A 21022-nucleotide genomic window follows, 5' to 3' on the forward strand; every position below is an offset into this window, starting at 1 on the left:
CAAGTCGCAAAATATTCAGTATATATGTACATATATATACTTTTCACAAACTTTGAAATCCTCTGACATGTATAATATGCACAGAGTTCCCGTTTATAACTGTATAAAATATCGTTGCAAGGTGATCTCATATATCTAACCTTGTCTCAACGTTTTTCCGAAAATCTTTGACATGCTCAAGATAATCATTTACTAGATATAAGTTTAAAAGATGAAGTTACAAGATACTCCAATATACTTATATCCGAATACTACTTGAACTACCACCGTTCAAGTTATAATCACTTTCAAAAGTTCAACACCCAGATGAGACTACAAGATAAGACTTGAATAGATTCAATCCTTAAAATATCATTATAAATAATGAAGTTACGAGATACTTCATTAAGTCCCGATATATATATACACCTATATATATACATTTCATACACTCCTTGAAAACCTCTGTTATGAAAATTATAAACAGAGTTGCAATATCCAATTAATTTTGGAAAGGAGAAAACCTTGGCATAAACCTGATATCTTGCTGATCAGGCAAAGATACCAATAAGTAACCTTTTCTACTAGTAGATGGACGAATTCCCCACTGGTCATCACCCTGGCCGCAATAGGACCTTATGCTGGACTGCCACTCAGCCACTTACGCATTTGATGGACTCCCACTGAGCCACTTACACTTTTATGGACGCCCACTGAGCCCATGTTGCTTGTGCCGACTCAAATAGATGAACTTACTTCCCGAACGATGGGCAAGTAATCAAGATGTTTTCTCAAAACAGCAACCTCGTTGCGAATGTAAAATACACCACTGAGCCGGATCCCTCAAGTTTTGAACGAGTATTTAAATCCCCTTTAAAAGGAAGATCTTAAATATAAAAATGAGTTTTGGGATCCGCTCTAACTTTTAAAAATCATTTTGAAGACTCGAAAACCCTTTAAAGAGTGTTTGGAGTAATGCTGATTTAATGAAATAAATCAGTCCCAATATATTAGAAAATATCTGAATATTATTATTTAAATAATATTCCCATAAAGAATAATCTTTATAAAAATAATTGAAGTAGAAGTTTTAAAACTTATACTTGAAATGAATAGTAAATAATCAAAGATATACCTATACGAAAGTACTATTTTTATTTGAATAATCAAAAGTGAGTTTGATTTTCGACACCTTATTCTTTAATAAAAATAAAGAATATATCTCAGCAATTAATCGGAGTCATAGATCCTCAAATGAATATTCAAATAATATTCAATAAATAAATAAGCTGAGTCATAAGCCCTCGAATGAATATTCGAAATAATATTCAATAAATAAATAAGCTGAGTCATAAGCCCTCGAATGAATATTCGAATAATATTCAATAAATAAATAAGCTGAGTCATACGCCCTCGAATGAATATTCGAAATAATATTCAATAAATAAATAAGCTGAGTCGTAAGCCCTCGAATGAATATTCGAAATAATATTCAATAAATAAATAAGCTGAGTCATAAGCCCTCGAATGAATATTCGAAATAATATTCAATAAATAAATAAGCTGAGACATAAGCCCTCGAATGAATATTCGAATTAATATTCAATAATAAAATAAAGGAGTCATAAGTCCTCGGATGAATATTCGAAATAATATTCAATAATAAAATAAAGGAGTCATAAGTCCTCGGATGAATATTCGAAATAATATTCAATAATAAAATAAAGGAGTCATAAGTCCTCGGATGAATATTCGAAATAATATTCAATAATAAAATAAAGTTAAAGTTATCGAATAAACCTTATTCGATTAATAGTTTTGAAAACTATAACCATATATATATAAAAATATATATATTATACTCGGGAACATCGACTCCCGGTTTAGAAATATGTTCACCTTTTGATCCCCTATACTAAGGGTAAACTCAATACCGCTTATCTCTAGCATAGGTATTATGCAACTGTAAGCATTTTAACCAACAGATATATAATCCAAGAATATGAAACATGCATGCATATATACCATATCACATGCTACAATATATCGCAAGAACTTGCTAATAACAAATATGCATTTATCGCAAGATCATGCATATACACATATACATCACAACAACAGTATAACAGGTAGAAAACTTGCCTGAGCGACTGGGGGTGATAAAAGGCTCGGGACGAGTCTGGTAACCTATAAACAACAAGTAAGTTGGAATTAAACCAAAGTCACTTGTAAATCTATACTTTAACTAACTTAGACTCTAACGCTTGTTTTGCGCTTACTGATTCACTTAAGTTACTCGAGTACCCTCGGCTCCACCATTTTTAATAATTTAACCATTACGAGTTTTAAGGCGATTCCTTCGCGAGTGTCTTACCAACTGCCTAACATACTTAAAATAATTGTTTCATACATTAATTAACCCTTTCAGGTCTTTAACCTATGTTTCAAAATAAGGCGAGGGGAAATGTTTTGTTCGCGAAACGCCGTTACTTAAAAGGGTCGTTTCTCCTAAACCGTACATCGGAATCAAACGAACCACATATCAAAACGAAGCCCGTAACATGAACTATCTAAACATGGCAATGGTCAAAACCTAGAAATGAGTTCAAGGGTTCTGATGTTAAGAACAAAAACAGTCTACGGTAAATCGGGCATTACGACGGCTATGTTTACGCGATTTCCCAAATTTAAACCATTCCAAAACAACCCATAATCAAGCCACAATCACATCCCAATCCAAACTCCATCCATACGACATCCTAAAAGCCCCAATAAATTCAATATTAACATTTATACTTATGCTTAAGCTTGAATTTAACTATACTTAAGTTCTTTTAACCAAAACAACAAGATTCACCCTCCATTTCACTACCACTCCAACCCAAATTCTAAACCACAAGCATTAAGCTACTATATCACCATAACAATCAAAATCATCTTATTATACAAAGGAATCTAGGGTTTGGAGATGATATACCTTCCTTGAAGCTTCTTAATCAATGAAAGATCCTTGGAATGCCCATGGAAGCCTTGATCTATGCTTAAGCTACCTTGAACTTTCATAAAAATCAAGAAAACCAAAGTTATTTCTTGAAGGTTACTATTCACCATCTTCTTCCTTAATTTATTGGAAGAGATTGTGAAGGAATTAGAAGTTTAAACTTATAGGATATCCATATCTATGTACAAGGAACCTTAGATAATTACCTTGTGATTTAACAATGCTTGGAACTTGATTTTTGATTTTTCTTCCTTTAAAAAAGAAGAAAAGCCGAGAGCAAGATGATGAGAATGAAATGATTTTGTGTTTTTTGATTTGTTTGGCTTAGCTTGGTTGTTTTTTGTTTTGTTTTTAGTCAATTACCCATTTACCCTTGATTTTGTGTGGTTAATATTCCACCACATTTCCTTCCCTCTTATGTCATGCTTGCATCACTTTGTGATGTCATCACCCCTCCTTTGTCCTCTTTCTATTGGTTGGATGACACCATCCTCTCTTATCCCTTTGATTAACTTCCTAATTGTTTGCCTAATGACCGCTGATCTGTTATACGGTTCGCTTAACTTTCGTTTCCGTTTATCGTTTGAGGGATCATACCCGGGATCTTATTACTTAGGTTCCCTTAACCTTTCTCAATATATTATATTCCTTTTATGATCCTCTCTTATAATCCTTTAATTTAAATCCTTTTTATCCTGTTACCTTTTACTCAATTCTTTCCGTATCTAGTGGATTTCCGGGAAAAGTCAAAGTGTTCGGAATTGGATTCTGACGATCTTTACATACACTTATATACCATATAGAGTACTAATAAAATCTCAGAATATCCATAACAGAACCCCTACATAGTGTGGCATGAAAAGTTTTCTCATTCAGCATAATCTGCAAAATCACTATTCATAAGGATTTCAAAAATTCCAAAAATTGGGGTTATTACACTTGAGTTTCTTCATATCATGATTGTACTCCTCATGAGCCACCATGGTTCTTTGAAGAGTCTATTATATGGTTGACCATTAGACAAAAAGGAAAATACATGGAAAGGATAATTGTGCAAATTAACAGTAATACTTACATGGAAATAATAACCAGTAGCATCAGTCATGATGGAGTCGACAAGCTTTGCAGAAAGAGCCTCCATGGATTGAGGGAGTAATATATCATTTATCATATGAGAAAAAGTGGATATGTCAGCAGTGACATCGCAACTTTGGATGGCTTAAGGAATAAAAGATTCTGACTTGATAGCTGAGGGGCCAACTCATACTTTCATTGTAATAGGAGTACTGACAGGGCTGAACATCAAAGGGGCTTTAGAAGACTCAGTCTCTATGGACTTGTCATCACGAGCCCTCTTAAACAAATCATGACTCATAACAATTAAGGGCTTAATAATAGGTGGCCTAAACTCTACAATAAGGAAGATGGGCTCAATCCACGTTAAAATACGAGTTAAAAAGCAAAATATGATGAAGAAATACGTCAATAATTAGAAAAATCAACGTATACCTTTTGCATAGAGATGGCCAGAACTCATTCCAACTCCTTCGATACTCTTTGGACTATCTCCTGATTCTGATTAAAGGCTTTGGAAAGATTGAGAACACCTCACAACGAGGGTAACAACTTATTTGCTCCTTGTACGGCTAGCAGTAGTTTTAATAATGGCTTTTCCAGAAGCACCTTTATCATGTTTAGCAGCGTTCTTTTTCATCTTTGTAACAAAATCATCCACGTCAACAACTCTAGCATTACGGATAGGACGACCAAGGCAATTGGGCCAAATTCTTTTAGCAGGGGTTATGGCATGAATCTTCTCTACAATAGTTTTGGTTGAAGTGATATTATGGCCGGGTTCGAAGTCCGGATCTAGTTAAGATATGCGAAAGAATAATGACATAATTAACAACGTGAATACATGCATGTGGATCAATAAGGCTATAACAGATCAAAAAACAGAGATAATGATGTATTGATGTTTGTGTAAAGACAACAGTCATAAATCATCAAAATAATCACCTAATTAATAGATTAGGTAAACATCAAGCAGTTGACATGCAATAGCAAACAATCAATGCTTGGAAAGGCATGAACAATACTAATGAAAAATTGATCATTAAAGGATGATTAAAGTACTTGAGTTATTCCAATGATCCAATAAATAATCAGCATCATCACCAAGGGATTTCTTGTCGACGAAAAAGCAATCTTTCTTCCAGTTATGATCATTAATAGTGTTGTTGTCCATTATCAATGGATCATCAGTATTCTTATTATTAAACCCAATTCTACGATCACTAAATTTATTCAGACAATAGCAATGTTTCACAACCTCAACATTCATTCCTAAATGGTGTTTTGCATCAATAGCATCTAAACAGGCCAAAGTTCTCCATGCAAAGGGCATCAGTTGCTCCGGTGAAACATTAAGGTTTTTCAGAATGTCAGACACAGACTTTGAGAAATGAAACGTAAGACCTACATCAAAAGGATAGTAGTAAAAGCAGATCCATCTTGTTTTGTGATGATCGGCACGCACAGAGGAATCAGGAAGAATGACAACAACATTATAGTGAGTCTTAAAGAGTCATGATAAGGTTAAGGAAAAGTCTTTCTTGATAAGCCAATAGCCAATGCATGTGTATCTGTTGAACTATCACACAAGGCCCCAGGAAGTTGGACAATTACTTCACGATAGAGATAAGTATTGTTATTAATAATTTTTATTTTTGAATTATCTAATGCTGAGCAAAGATTTTTTCAAATAAAAATTTTTCTCTGATAAAATCTAGGGCTATTGTTATCACTGGTTTTTCTAATCAAGACATGACGAAGAAGACATGATGTTAGGAATATGTTTTAGGCTTGATGATAACTTAATGAAACACTCTAAGTAGATAAGTTAAATGATTTTGTATCCATCAATTAATGGAGTAGCTTGTATTAAATAAGTTTGTAGCACATTTTTATATGCAACAAGCAGCTTAAAGGATTAGAAGTTGTAGTGAATTATGAGTCATGTTGAATACTAGAAAGATATAAAAAAATATGTTGGCTAATTGTAAATAGAAGATGCCTTGTAATTTTATATTATAAGTGAAAGAGTGTCAACTACTAAGGAATTCATCATCAACGGATAAATTTAAAGCTTAAACAAATGATTCAAGACACTTTCAACGGATAATCCATTAGACTCAATGGATAACTCAAGTGAAGTATCAACGGATAATGTTGAAGTCTCAATGGATAACATATTCAAATAGCAGTTGAAAGCGACTTGACAGTCACATTGGGTTGATTGCATACAAAAGGAATGTGGCAGCCTGTTTGCAGGTTTAAGAGAACAAAGAAACATTTCCATTTTCATGCTTAACTGAAGATATTCAAAGATATTGGATAGAGAAATGAAGCAACATGTGAATAGACCTAGATTCTTGTTTTTACTATTTTTCTTATTCATATGTAACTTGATAGTATATAAGCCACGCGTAGCAAGTGTTAATTGATCGATCAATCGAATGAGTGAACAATAGGAGTTGAATAGAGATATAGATAAAGCTACATCTGTTAGGAATTCTCTCTATTCATCTTTGTAAAACACTTGTAAGTAGCTATGTGCAATCTTACATCATAGAGTTCTCGAGTATATATATATCTCTGGTGGAAAGATCAATCCACCAGAAAGTTTTTAATTGTCTTGTTTAATTACTTTGTGTTTGAATACTTGGATTCTTTTAATCCGCACTACTGCATATTCATTCACAGTTATATATTCAAAAGATATTTTAAATTTACAAAAGAAACCAGAATTTCATTCAACCCCCTCCTATAATTTTGTTGTTACATTGTTAGGGAATAATAATTGGTATCAGAGCAAGCTCTTGACATACTAAGATTTTAAATTTTAAAACAAACTAACAACATGAGTAGAAAGGATATTGGAGTGAAGATCCCACTTCTCTATAAAGATAACAATCATCACTAGAAAGTGAAGATGCACCTTCATCTACTCTCTCAAGATGAAAGAAATGTCGATTTTTTAGAGAAAGGACCTCATGTTCCTCACAGAGCTGCAACAGATGTTGAAAGAGCTGTTCGAAATGAGCAAACGGTCCTAAATCCAAAGTCAGAATGGACAGATGAAGACATTGAGAAAGTTGTTGAGTGGCATTTATGACACATTATTATGCTCTAATAAGCTTTGAATTGATGCAATTGTACTCAAGTTGTTAAGTGTTTTAATGTATTTTCTAGTGTTTTTGCATTTCAGGTATTATCTAGGTAATCAGGTGAATTAGCATTGTCTTCATGCTAATTTGGTGTCAAAGTGGTGTTGGAATAAAAGCTCGTGGAAAGCCAGCTCGAAGCAGCAAGTAAAAAGATAAAATCTGAGTTTTTCCCAGAAGGACGGAGCACCCTCGATGTGATATCGCACAGCCGCGCCAGGATTTTAGAATGACAGTGCGCCCGCGCTGTGATAGCGCGCGCCTGCGCTGTGATAGCGCGCGCCCGCGCCGGTGCGAAAGTTTTGAATCCTGATTCTAATGCAATTATAATTGGGAGACTTCCAGATAATTTAGGGTTGCTATAAATATTCAAATAAGAACGTTTTCATAAGGGAGACGTACCATAGCGCAAGGAGAGCCATAAGAAGACCGTATTAGCACAATTCAACGAAGACGAAGAAGATCTTGTTTTTACTTGTGAATCTTTGTTTTAAGTTGTAACTTGGATGCTAGTTTTCTTATTTGTGAACCTTTACTCTTGTTTATACTTGGTTTTATTTATTCATTATAAAGACTACGTTCGTTATATCATGCTTTCATCAGAACCCACATTGATGATGAGTTCGATTATGGGCTAATCGTTATCGTGGAGTTCTAACGGATTTATTTATGGATTTCTTTAGTTAAATTGTTTCGATGCCTTAGTGTGTGGTGATTGTATGATAACCTAGTATTGGTTGTGCTTATTCATCTTATAAGAGTCGTGAATTTATAAGATAGCATGTTAATTCTTAATGAAGCGATGGTGAATTTAAGGATTTAGAACTTGCCATACTAGCATAGGTTCATGTGTTATTGTTATGCATGATTCGTAGGTAATTTTACCCATCTTACTTTCCCTGTGTAATCATGATAGATAACTTGTGCTTAAACCGTTATGTTGTCAAATTCTATAGACATATAGGATCTCAATATAATTGGTTTCTATTCAGCTTCTATCTCTTTTCTGGATGTCTGGTAATATGGTACTCGTGCAACGAAAGTCGGCGTTTATCAGTCTTGTGTTGTCTGATTAGTGTCATCACCATTGCATGCTAAGGTTAAGAATAATAAGGCAATTGATTGAAGTATTTAATGAAGTTAGAATCCTATGTTGTCATATATAGTAATTTAATCAATTTTATTCCCTTAAGTATAATTGTTAGCTTAATTCTTAGTTATAAACAACACAAATTGTTATCGTCTTAGCATTGAATAATAATCATACATTGTTGCTTAAGTGTATGAATTAAATAGTTAACCAATGTCAGTCTCTGTGGGAATGAACTAGAAAAGATTCTATATTACTTGCGAACGCGTATACTTGCATGAATTATTAGCGCGTGTTTAGCGACTAACAAGTTTCTGGCACCGTTGTCGGGGACTGCAGTGTTAATTTACAGTTTATGTGCTTTCCATCAGTGGTCGTTAAAGTTCATTGACTCGGATATTGTTACTTATTTGTTCCTTGTCCTATTTTAGGTACTCTAGCGAGGTTGTATGCATACGCATTCGCAAACCCGTAAGAGAACACTGGATAAAGCCGAGGAAGAACTTATGGTGGTTTGAAGGGAAGTTTTTTAGGAAGAAAAGAAGGTAGAAGAAGAAGAGAAAGTCGAGGAACAAGCTTTAGTAGAGATGGGTGATCAAGCAGAAAATCTTAAGGCTTTGATGGACTATTCTCAGCCTAAGATTAATGATATTCAGTCAAGCATCATTAGGCCAGCCATCAGGGCTAATACTTTTGAGATCAAGTCAAGCACGATTCAGATGATACAGAACTCAGTTCAGTTTGGGGGTTCTCCTACTGAAGACCCTAACATGCACATCAGGGATTACATCGAGATCTGCGACACGTTCAAATTCAATGATGTGACTGAAGATGCTATCAAGCTGCGACTCTTCCCATTCTCTCTAAGGGACAAGGCTAAGTGTTGGTTACATTCTCAACCAGCAGGGTCTATCACCACTTGGGAAGATCTTGCTCAAAAGTTTCTCACTAAATTATTCCCCATGGAAAACACTGCTGCAATCAGGAATGCTCTTACTCAGTTTGCTCAGCAAACTGGAGAATCTCTGTATGAGGCTTGGGATCGATATAAAGAGATGCTAAGGAAGTGATCACACCATGGCATGCCTGATTGGATGATTATTAACTGTTTCTATAATGGATTGGGTGCTACTTCTATACCCATGCTTGATGCAGCATCAGGAGGAGCCTTGTGGGCTAAAAGCTACGATAAAGGTTTTGAACTTATTGAACTGATGGCTTCTAATGAGTACGAGAATCCTTCCCAAAGACTAACTCAGGGAAAGGTAGCAGGAATTCTGGAGTTGGATGCAGCAACTGCTATAGCTGCCCAACTTAAGGCTTTGACGATGAAGGTGGACATTTTGGCTAATTATGGAGTTAATCAAATCGCTAGTGTCTGTGAGCTTTATGCTGATACCCACGAGACTGATCAGTGCGCAACTTTTAGTGAATCAGCTCAGTTCGTGAGCAACTTTCAGCATTTGCAGCAACCTGTGCCAGCCATTTATCATCCCAACAACCGTAATCATCCTAATTTCAGTTGGACCAACACTCAGAATGCGGTTCAACAGCCTTATCAAAAGTGTCCAGCTAAGCAGTACAACCCCCCTGGTTTTTAGCAACCGCAATATGCACCAAGACAACAACTCCAGCTGCAACAAGTCAATAAAAAATCTGATTTAAAGGAGTTGAAACTTATGCGCAAAAGTCAGGTTGTTTCTATCAAGACCTTGGAAAATCAAATTGGGCAAATTGCCAATGCCTTGCTTAATCGTCAGCCTGGTTCACTACCTAGTGATACTGAAGTTCCAGGAAAGAGGGAAGCTAAGGAGCATGTAAAGGCAATCACTTTAAGGTCTGGAAAGGTTACGAATTCCGATTACTCAAGTGTTGACTGAAGAAGTGGAGGCTGAGAAAGAAGTAGAGCAGCAGGAAGTAGAAGTGGAACCAAAGAAGACTACTGTTGAGCACACTCCTTCTTAGGGTAATACAGGGGAGAAACAGATCTATCCTCCGCCGCCTTTTCTTAAGCGGCTGCAGAAGAAAAAGCTAGACAAGCAATTTGAGAAGTTTCTGGAGGTGTTCAAGAAACTTCATATCAACATACCTTTCGCTGAGGCTCTTGAGCAGATGCCTAATAATGCAAAGTTTATGAAAGGTATTCTCTCTCAAAAGGTGAAGCTAGATGATTTAGAGACAGTCGCTCTTACGGAGGAATGTAGTGTTATGCTGCAACAGAAGTTGCCTCCGAAGCTTAAGGATCCAGGAAGCTTCATTATTCCGTGTACAATTGGAAAAGTGTCTTTTGACAGATGCTTATGTGACTTGGGATCTAGCATCAATCTGATGCTATTATCAATCTTCAAGCAGTTGGACTTACCTAATCCAAAACCGACTTATATGACCTTCAGTTAGCCGACCGTTCTATTATATATTCGCGAGGTATTGTGGAGGATGTCTTGGTCAAGTTTGATAAACTCATCTTCCCTGCTGATTTCATAATTCTTGATTTTGAGGAGGATAAGAAGCTTCCCACAATCTTGGGAAGACCTTTCTTGGAAACTGGCAGAACCTTGATAGATGTGCAGAAGGGTGAGCTTACGATGCGAGTGATGGATTAGGATGTAACTTTTAATGTGTTCAATACTATGAAATTTCCTACGGAAAATGAGGAGTGCCTAAAGGTGGAATTGGTTGATTATGTGGTTACCTCAGAATTTGATCAATTGCTAAGGTCTGATGCCTTAAAGAAAGTCTTATTGGGAAATTCAAATAGTAAAGATGACGAAGGTGAAGAGCATTTACAATATTTGAATGCTTCTCCGTGGAAGAGGAAGATAGATATGCCTTTTGAATCTTTTGAAATGGAGGAATTGAACAAAGCTCCTAAACGCCTCAAGCCATCTAGAGAGGAAGCTCTCACTCTTGAGCTTAAGCTTTTACCTGGGCATTTGAGGTATGTGTTTTTAGGTGTTGTATCTACTTTTCTTGTTATTATTGCATCTGACCTTTCAGGTAGTGATGAGGAAAAGCTTCTGAGGATTCTGAGAGAGTTCAAATCGGCAATTGGCTGGACTATAGCAGATATAAAGGGAATCAGCCCTTCTTATTACATGCATACAATTCTGCTAGAGAAAGGTAGCAAGCCTACGGTCGAGCAGCAAAGACGCCTTAATCCAATCATGAAGGAAGTAGTGAAGAAGGAAATTCTTAAGTGGCTAGATGCGGGAATCATCTATACTATTTCAGACAGTTCTTGGGTAAGCCCAGTTCAATGTATACAAAAGAAAGGTGGTATTACTGTGGTAGCAAATGAGAAGAATGAGCTTATTCCTACTAGAATAGTCACGGGGTGGAGAGTTTGCATGGACTACATGAAGCTGAACAAGGCTACAAGGAAGGTTCACTTCCTTCTTCCTTTCATTGATCATATGCTTGATAGATTGGCTGGACATGATTACTATTATCTTCTGGATGGTTATTCTGGTCACCATCAGATTTTTATCGCTCCAGAAGATCAGGAGAAAACTACCTTCACTAGTCCATTTGGTACTTTCGCTTTCAGACGCGTTTCTTTTAGTATGTGTGGTGTACCAGCCATATTTCAGAGATATATGATGGCCATCTTTTCTGATATGACTGGCCAGAATGTGGAGGTGTTCATGGATGACTTTTCTGTATTTGGCAACTCTTTTGATGAATGCTTGCAAAATCTTGGACACCTTCTCAAAAGGTGTATTGAGACCAATCTGGTTCTCAATTGGGAGAAATGTCACTTTATGGTGCGTCAGGGTATTATTCTCGGGCACAAGGTCTCTAAAAAGGTCTAGAGGTGGAAAAGGCCAAGGTGGGGGTCATTGAGAATCTTCCTCCACCTATTTCTGTTAAGGGAATTCGCAGTTTTCTTGGTCATGCGGGTTTCTATAGGCGTTTCATCAAAGACTTCTCTAAGATTTCAAAGCCATTGTGTAGTTTTCTAGAGAAAGATGTCCCTTTCAAGTTTGATGACGAGTGCCTTGCAGCTTTTGAGACTTTGATGAAGAGTTTAATAACGGCACCGGTCATAACTGTACCTAATTGGAATGAACCTTTTGAGATGATGTGTGATGCAAGTGATTATGCAGTTGGAGCAGTTCTTGGGCAGAGGAAGAACAACATATTTCATGTGGTCTACTATGCTAGTAAGACTCTTAATGGTGCTCAACTGAATTATACTACTACGGAGAAAGAGCTTTTGGCTATTGTCAATGGTTTTCAGAAATTTCAATCTTATCTACTTGGGACTAAGGTGAGTTTTCACTGATCATACCGCAATTCGATATCTCGTCTCAAAGAAGGACTCGAAGCCTAGATTGATTAGATGGGTTCTTTTGCTTCAAGAATTTGAACTAGAGATCAAGGACAGAAAGGGGACTGAAAATCAAGTCGATGATCATCTCTCACGCTTAGAAAATCCTAATGCTACTTCATTGGATAAGACACTGATAAATGAGTCTTTTCCCGAGGAGCAGCTGTTTGGAGTACAAGAAGAAGAACCGTGGTTTGCATACATTGTGAACTACCTGGTGAGTAATATCATGCCTCCCGATTTATCTTCTGCTCAACGGAAGAAGTCATGAAGTGAAGTGGTATATATGGGATGAGCCGTTTCTTTTTTGACAAAGAGCTGCCAAATCATCAGGAGATGTATTCCTTACAGTGAAACGGGGGGATCTTGTGAGATTGCCATTCAACGACTTATGGAGGACATTATGGTGGAGAAAAGACAGCAGCTCGTGTTCTTCAAGCAGGATTCTTTTGGCCGATATTGTTTAAAGATGCTCACCAGTTCGTCTTGAAATGTGATCAATGTCAACTTGTGGGTAATATGTCCAAAAGGGATGAGATGACTCTTAATGTGCTTCTCGAGGTTGAAGTCTTCGATGTTTGGGGAATTGACTTCATGGGGCCATTTGTCTCATCTTGTAACAATCAGTATACCTTATTGGTGGTTGATTATGTGTCGAAATGGATGGAAGTAAAGGCGTTGCCAACGAATGATGCGAAAGTGGTGCTTAATTTTCTTCACAAACAGATATTCACAAGGTTTGGAACTCCAAGAGTCATAATTAGTGATGAAGGGTCGCATTTTTATAATCGCAAGTTCACTGCTATGATGAGAAGGTATAATGTGAATCATCGCATTGCCACGGCTTATCATCCTCAGACAAATGGTCAAGCTGAGGTGTCTAACAGAGAGATTAAGTACATTTTAGAGAAAGTTGTGTGCCCGTCGAGGAAAGATTGGTCTGTGAAGCTTGATAAAGCTGTTTGGGGGTATAGAACAGCATATAAGACTTTATTGGGAATGTCATCATTTCAGTTGATTTATGGTAAGGGGTGTCATTTGCATGTGGAGCTCGAGCATAAGGCATATTGGGCTTTGAAGAAATTGAATCTTGACTTGGATGCGGCTGGAAAGAAAAGGATGCTTCAATTGAATAAACTCGATGAGTTTTGACTTCAAGCTTATGAGAACAACAAAATGTACAAGGAGAAAGTCAAGAGGTGGCACGATCGAGGTCTAGTACTCAAATCATTCGTGCCGGGGAAACAAGTTCTATTGTTCAACTCTCATCTCCGTCTTTTCCCTGGGAAGTTGAAGTCGAGGTGGTCATGGCCCTTCATAATCAAAACTGTGTTTCCACATGGAGCGGTGGAAATTTTTGAGAATGATCCGGGCCAGGCATTCAAGGTAAATGGTTAGAAGTTGAAGCATTACTATGGTGACATGATAAACCGCGAGGTGGTTAGTGTCATTCTATTGTCCGTTTGAGCACAAGGTTCTACGTCGAGCTAGCGACGTAAAAGAAGTGCTTCTTGGGAGGCAAACCAAGTTTGTTGTACATTAGTAAGTAGAGGAAGCAAGAAGAAAAGAGAAAATCATAAAAAAAGAAAAAAGAGAAAAAAATTCAGGGCTCACTTCAGAAGCTTGGCGCCCCCGCGCTGTCCTAGCGCGCGGTCGCGCTGATTTCACAGAAACATGGCGCGCCCGCACGCTGGCCGATTTGGCAGAAGTAGCATGCGCCCGCGCTGTCTCAGCGCACGGTCGCGCCGTGTCCTGGCTCAGAAAAAAATTAAGGGCAGTTAAGGGGAAAAAAATGGGAATTTTGTTCCAAAATCAATTCCCAGCCGAATTTTACTCCCCCACATCCCATAATTCCCTCTCCAAATCAAACCCATTACTCCCATTATTCCCATAATCAAATCCCACTTTTATTTCATATATAATTCTCTTTTCACCACCTATATATACATACACCTCATACACAAACTTCTTCACCAATTCACAAATTCTCAAACACAAATTCTCTCTCAAACACAACTCTTATTCTCTCTACTCACTTCCAATGACACCCAAGAGACAAAGAACACAAGTCGACAGCAACACCACCGATTCATCAAGTGTGGGTGGTATAAGGCCAAGGTTCTCTACTACTGAGGCTGAAGCGGAGTATACTATGCTTCTTTCGAAGCCAATCATCAAGGAACGAGGTTTTCTTCCATCAGGGAAGGATGGTCAGCTGTTGGAGATGATTCTTGAGATGGGTTGGGTTCATATTTGTGAGGCACCTGCTGCTGTGCCCATGAGTGTTGTCCGCGAGTTCTATGCAAACGCCAAGGCCGAGAAGAATGGCTTCACGGTGGTTCTAGGGAAGACGGTGGAGTATAGTACAGAGGCTATCAGGACTGTGATTAGGAAGCCCGCGAGGAAGCCTGGGTAGGATACCTGGAACGATAAGACTCCAAAGGACTTTGATCTGAATCTAATTGTTGCTACTCTGTGCCAGCCCGATACTCACTGGAAGATCAAGAGGGGTACGACCGAGTATTCTACGTTCCCGGCTTCCAGAATGAACAGGTTTTCCCGTGCATGGAACACTTTTACATGTGCTAACATCATGCCATCTTCGCATGTGCATGAGATTACTATGGAGCGTGCACGGTTGTTATAGGGCATTCTTCAGGGAGATTATATAGATTTAGGGACGGTGATTTATCAGGGGATTCTGAAGTTCTTGAGGGGGAGTACTACGGGGTCTATTCCATATACATCCGTGGTGACGAAGTTGTGCGTGGCAGTTGGTGTTTATTGGCCCGCACACGAGCAGTTGCAGATCCCGAGTGCTCCTATTAACAGCACTACTTTGGCTACGATGCAAGAATGGGATGGAGGCAAGCCCGATCTGAAGGGGCTTGGTTATACTTTTGACCACCTACCTGGTGGGAGGCCAGCTGCTGGGGCCACTCAAGCGAGCATGACTGCATAGAGATCTCAGCTAGGAGATGAGGCGAGACCATCGCAGCAGGAGCATGAGGAGAAGGAAGGAGCTGTTATGGGAGCTGGCATGAGCATGACGCAGTACAGGCGTCTGGCATGGAGGATAGATGTGATGCATGACATCCATAGCAGGTTCGCATGTGATCTCACCTAGGCACTTGGGACAGCTTTCAGAGCCACCGATGTTGATATCCAATGGCTAATTTTTGATGAGGATTCCGTGTATCCACCTCCGGACATACCCGACACTCCACCCGTTGAGGGTGCGGAGCCTGATTCTCATTAGGTATTCCTGAATTCCTTACTATTACCTTCACTGAGGACAGGGAATATTTTAAGTTTGGGAGTAGTAGTTGAAGGAATATGTTTTTGTGTGAGTCTCATATAGTTGCATGTTCATGATAGTTTAGTTCATATAGTTTGCATATTTTTCCAAATAGTTTTTTTTATTTTTAATAATTTTATGTTATTTTGTTCATATAGTTTTCATGCATTTGCATTATAACATGATCCCTAAGATAATTTTTCCAGTTGACTTGTGATATTGATGCTAGTGTAGTGATGTCATGTTTAGAGATATTAAATCGTATTAAGTTGATTTGCATGCTAGAGACACTTGTATTTCACTAAGTCTTATAGGTTGCTAGAGTGTTAGATCATAGTCCTGGTTAGTTGGTTTGTCGAGGTGTAATCGCTTATTTATATTTAAAAATTAGGATATTCTCTTAATAATAAAAGACATGGATATTTAAAATTGGAGGAAATTTGATTTCATTGCTAGTTGTGTGGCTAGGTGTCAAATGGCTAGTAGCCGGCTCATATTTATATGAGTAGTCTAAGGTTGAATGAGATGGAGCGAAACACACTCATTCAGATGTTCGTTAAAAAAAATAATAAGTGTTATGTATAATTGATCACGACTGGGCTCTTTAGTAGTTGAGTCATTAAGTTCTTAGGGGACTTTATGTAACACCCCCAAATCCGAGGTCGGGGATCCGGGTTGTCACGAGTTCCATTTCCCTTAATAACACCCAATCTTAATAAACAATCAACTACTCTGTACTGTGACCCCACAATAAACACACACACCATAAGTTATAGTCTCAGAGATGAATATCCAAAAGTAACACGAGTCATTTTATTCCAAAATTATATGCCATTACACCTAAAAAGGGTTTCTGAATAGATTTACATTTCTTTGCCATTATTACAATTGATAAAGATACATAAGTCTGGTACATCAAAAGTTGAAAGCCTAGCCTATTGGTAGTTCCTACCTCAGCTACAGCGACATCAACGCCTATAGGAAACTACGGAACGTTTCCTATCCGCTCGTGAATTGGGAGCTTGGTCCTGTTCATCTTTTCTATCTGTTATTGTGTGATGAAAGAAGAAAGCAAGGGTTAGCAGCAAGCCCACCAAAATAATATGTATAATGATTAACAATATATGAGCCTTCTCATAGTACTCATGAAAGTCTTGGTCAAAAGAAATGGACCAAGTTTGATATCTTAATGCGCTGAAGTCGCAAAATATTCAGTATATATACATATATACATTTCAAAATCTTGGAAGTCCTCTTCCATGCATAATATACACAGAGTTCCAGTTTATAACTGTATAAAACTATCGTTGCAAGGTGATCTCATATATCTAACCTTGTCTCAACGTTTTTCTGAAAATCTTTGACATGCATAAGATAATCATTTGCTAGATATAATTTTAAAAGATGAAGTTACAAGATACTCCAATATACTTATATCTTTTCCAAATACTACTTGAACTACCCCCGTTCAAGTTATAATTAGTTTCAAAAGTTCATCACATAGATGAGACTACAAGACATCGACTCCCGGTTTTAGAAAATGTTCACCTTTGGGTCCCCTATACTAAGGGTATACGCAACTACTGCTTATCTCTAGCATAGGTATTATACAACTTATAAGCAATTGAATCAACAGATATATATTAAGATTACGAAACAGACATGCATATATACCATATCAGCATGCTCCAATATATCGCAAAATTTGCTAATAACAACCATGCACTTATCACAAGATAATGCATATACATATATTTACATCACAATAACAGTATAACGGGTAGAAAACTTGCCTGAGTGCAACCGGATAGACTTAAGCTTAGAGTGGGTCCGATAACCTATGAACAACAACATAAGTCGGAATTAAACCCCGGTCGCTTAAGAAACTAGACTTTAACCATTTAGAGTCCTAACGTTCGCTTTCGCGCTTAACGATTTACTTAAGTCGCTCGAGTACCCTCGGCTCCACCATTTTTAATAAATTAACCATTAAGGGTTTTAAGGCGATTCTTTCGCGAGTACCTTACCAACTGCCTAATCCACTTTACATAATTATTTCTTACCTCAATTAGTCATTTAAGGTCCTTAACCAAGGTTTCAAAGTAAGGCGAGGGGTAATGGTTCGGTCGCAAAACGTCGTTACTTAAAATGGTCGTTTCTCCTAAACCGTACATCGGAATCAAATTAACTACATATCAAAACGAAGCTCGTAACATGAACTATCTAATCATGGCAATGGTCAAAATTTAGCAGGGAGTTCTCAGGTGCTGATGTTAAGAGCAAAAACAGTCTAAAGTAAATTGGACATTACGACGGCTATATTTACGCGATTTCCCAAATTTTTACCATTCCAAATCATATCAATCCAACTACCAATCAACAACAACTCAAGATACACATCAATGCTACTGATTTCAGTCATAATAAGCTCAAGGATCTCAATCCAATCATATATTATAACATCTCCAAATTCAACTAAACTACTTAACAATTAAGCTCGAATCATGCTTATCATTCAAATTACTACTCATCCATCCAAACCATCTCCAAACTTCAACATTCAAACTTATTACTAAAGGGTGTGAATATTTATACCTTTCTTGGAGGGTAGAAAGTTACTAGGAAGCCTTATGGACCTCCTACAAGCTTGATCTTTCCAAAGAAATCTAGAACACAAAGTTAGGATTTAAAGTTTCTAAAAGTCCGATTGCAAGAACTGTAAAAATGAGGGTCTTACCTTGCTTATTTGGACGAGACTTATGAACAAGAGTTGTAGGCCATATCAATACCTTTCCAACGAGCTATAGAACACAACATTTGAGTGAGTATTGAAGGAGATATGGCAGTTTGAAGTTGCTGTGTTTATTTTGGCCGAGAGCTTGATGAAGAAAAGGGAAGAGCTTTAGTGTTTTTTTTGAGATTTGTTTTGATTTGCCTTGGTTGGTTGACTTTGTTTTATTTTAATCATTTTTAACCATGAAAAATTGTGTGGTTATAAATCAACCACACTTCTTTCCCTTATGTCATGCTTTGGTCATCATGTGATGTCACCCTCCACACTTGTCCTCTTCTTGTTGGTTTGATGACATCATCATCCCTAACCTCCTTGATTAACTCTTAATTGCTTGCCTAATGACCGCTGATCTGTTATACGGTTTGCTTAACTTTCGTTTTCGTTTATCGTTTGAGGGATCATACCCGGGATCTTATTACTTAGGTTTCTTTAACCTTTCTCAATACATTATATTCCTTTCATGATCCTCTCTTTTAATCCTTGAATTTAAATCCTTTTTATTCTGTTACTTTATACTCAATTCTTTCTGTATCTGGTAGATTTTCGGGAAAAATCAAAGTGTTTGAATTTGGATTCTGACGATCTTTACATACACTTATTTATCATATAGAGTACTAATAATATCCCAGAAGATCAATAAAAGAGCCCCTACATAGTGTGGCATGAAAAGTTTTTTATTCAGCATAATCAGCAAAATCACTATTCATAAGGGTTTCAAAAAAAAATTCAAAAAATTAGGGTTATTACAGTCTCCCCTCCTTAAAAGGATTCCGTCCCGGAATCAGATATAAAATGAATAGGGATACTCTCTTAGCATTGCACTTTCTAACTCTCAAGTAATTTTCCCACATTGTGGTTCTACCATCAAACTCTGACTAGTTTGATAACCCTTCTCCTAAGCACTTGTCCCTTTTCAATCTATAACCCTTCCTGGTTGCTCCATATAGGTTACGTCGGGTTGCATGTCTATGCGCTCATATGCCCCTATTTATCTGGCATCCGAATTACACTTCCTTAACATTGATACGTGGAACACGTTATGAACTTGTTACAGGTTCGGGGGTAGGGCTAGCTCGTATGCTAACTTCCCAATATGTTTTAGTATATCCAAGGGTCCAACAATTCGTGGACTTAAACTTTCTTTTCTTTCCAACCCTCATCAATCTTTTCCAAGGGATACCTATAACATCACTAGGTCCCCTATTTCATACTCTTTGTCCTTTCGAGTCAAATCAGCATACCTCTTATGTCCATCTTGGGTTACTACCAGCCGTCCTCTGATTAGATCTATTATATCCCTGGTCCTTTGTACTACTGCGGGTCCGAGCATCTTGCGCTCTACAACTTCATCCTAACATAAGGGAGATCGACATTGTCTTCCCTCAAGGATCTCATAAGGCGATATCTCAATACTGACATATGATCTATTGTCGTAAGAAAACTCAATCCGTGTTAAGTGATCATTCCAAATTCTTCCAAGTCTATTGCATAGACTCTTATTATAGCTTTTAGAACTATGGCTTTTGCTTCTCAATACCCACTCTTTTCCAGTTCGTAATCGCTACTACCTTCCATTCCTAATATTATACTGGTTATACTTTTGCTCGTTAGCATTCTATAACCTTTTGATAACCACGTCAACCTTAGTATCACTAACGCGTTAGAATCGGAATACCACCATACTTGGTACCACTTCCTTTCTAGCTGCCTCCATCTTCGAAAGCTTGATCCATCATATAGAAGTAAAAGAATTCATTGAGAGATCACTATGATCATGAACACTTGTTACATTGCATAGTTAGTACAGAAGGTGGTCAGCCTTTAGTACTTGACAAGCAATTAAACAATAGCTGGTATCCTACTCGGCTTCTATCACAAAGATAGATAGTCATTCGGCAATACCTCCCCTTCTGGAAGGGTTGTTCTTCTCAGTTTATATGAAATGAAAAGAAGAGAAAAGAACGAATTGAAGAGAATTGTATATATGAAAAAAAATATACTGCCACAAAATATCTGGCTTGGAACCTACCTCTGAACTATAGAGGTTTGTCATAGGAGAACAAAACATATATGTATTTATATCAACATTAAGTATTATAGCATCGTATTTCACATGCCTAAATATTTTTGCTATTCCGTCCATCATTCTATGGACCCATGCTCTTCCTCGAGCTTATACACAATCACCTTTGAAACTTCCTCGATATCGAAAATCGAATCTGGGATTTCATTCTAGACATCATCATTACTAGAATTCTATGTTTGCACTGCAACCTTCCTCGTATAGTAATATAGTTCTCTATT

The 21022-nt window shown here is 37.4% G+C and overlaps 1 non-coding gene across 1 annotated transcript; it reads right to left on the reverse strand.

Moving 5' to 3' along the window:
• Positions 1 to 9273: 9273 nt before the first annotated feature.
• Positions 9274 to 9380, reverse strand: LOC141669075 (small nucleolar RNA R71). Its single transcript, XR_012553373.1, has one exon. It is a non-coding gene; the product is annotated as a small nucleolar RNA R71 (small nucleolar RNA).
• Between the last annotated feature and the right edge of the window lie 11642 nt (positions 9381 to 21022).

This window comes from Apium graveolens, chromosome 6 (assembly GCF_009905375.1).
Source record: "Apium graveolens cultivar Ventura chromosome 6, ASM990537v1, whole genome shotgun sequence".
Classification (NCBI taxonomy): domain Eukaryota; kingdom Viridiplantae; phylum Streptophyta; class Magnoliopsida; order Apiales; family Apiaceae; genus Apium; species Apium graveolens.